Genomic DNA, 1232 nt, shown 5'->3' on the forward strand with positions numbered 1-1232 from the left:
GCACTTGTGATCTCAGAAGAGTACCTGGTCATTTCACTGAGGCAGCACAGTTTAGATTAAGTGGGCACATCACTCATCAAAGTGTGAAAATGGTGACAGGAAAAAATGACTGCACTGTAGAATAAGATGTTCAAATGTGGTGTGAACATTTAAGGCAGCTGATGGCCAAAGGGGGCGAATCAAGGAAGGTGATCTGGGTATGGAAGTGGTTTTTCATCTAGAGTTCTCTTTGTGACCTCAAAGACTGAGCACTGGCAAGCAAGCCTTCTTCCTCGAGGTCAATGATACTCGAGGTACCAGACAGTTTCACTTTTCAAGTGTGTTCTAAAGAGAGGACTGATGTGTGCCAGAAGTGCAATCAGCCAGAAGACGAACAAACGGAACAGGTCACCAACATAGTGATGATAACTCCTTGGTTGGGATCCTTAGGGATGACCCAGGGCACCAGGAAACCGATGAAGCCCCAGAAGACGCTCATCTCAGTAAGAGGCACGGTGAGGCCAGTATAGGCCATGGGTGCTCACACTTTGTGCTTGTGAGAGAGGAAATGAAACTCATATTTATTAAGTATCTGGTCTATGCCAGCACCAAGTTATGTGTCTCTCTCATAGCTTTCGTATAGCAAAGTTATTTTCCTTTTTAAAAATATCATTATCTTTATTTACTTGTAAAGAAATGGAAGCTCAAAGAGGTGAACTAACAGCAACTTAAGTGTCAATTAACAGATGAATGGATAAAGAAGTTGTACCTACATATACATATATGTATATGTCTACATATAAGCATACATATATATATATATATCTACATGCATGCAATAGGATATCACTCAGCCATAAAAAAAAAAAAAAAAACTAAATTTTGCCCTTTGCAATGACATGGATGGACTTGGAAGGCGTTATGCTAAGTGAAATAAGTCATACAGAGAAATACCAAATGATACCATTTACATATGAACTCTAAAAAATACAACAGACGAGTGAATAAAACAAACAAGAAGCAGACTCATAGAGGACAAACACGTGATGGAGAACAGAAGGGTGGGAGTGACAGGCACAAACTAGTGAGTGTAAGGTAAGCTCAAGGATGAATGGTATAACATGGGGAATACAGCCACTACTCTGGAATAACTGTAAATAGAAAGTAAAGACACTCCCAGGAAACTACTAGAATTCATCCATTAATTGTAAAGTTGTAGGATACAAAATTAAAACACAGAAATCTCTTGCATA

General features: G+C 39.2%; 1 pseudogene; it reads right to left on the reverse strand.

The window, feature by feature from the left end:
• Nucleotides 1-278: 278 nt before the first annotated feature.
• LOC100138126 (V-type proton ATPase subunit e 1-like) lies at nucleotides 279-514 on the reverse strand (annotated as a pseudogene).
• Nucleotides 515-1232: the final 718 nt, after the last annotated feature.

Source organism: Bos taurus, chromosome 16 (assembly GCF_002263795.3).
Source record: "Bos taurus isolate L1 Dominette 01449 registration number 42190680 breed Hereford chromosome 16, ARS-UCD2.0, whole genome shotgun sequence".
NCBI classification, from domain to species: Eukaryota; Metazoa; Chordata; class Mammalia; order Artiodactyla; family Bovidae; genus Bos; species Bos taurus.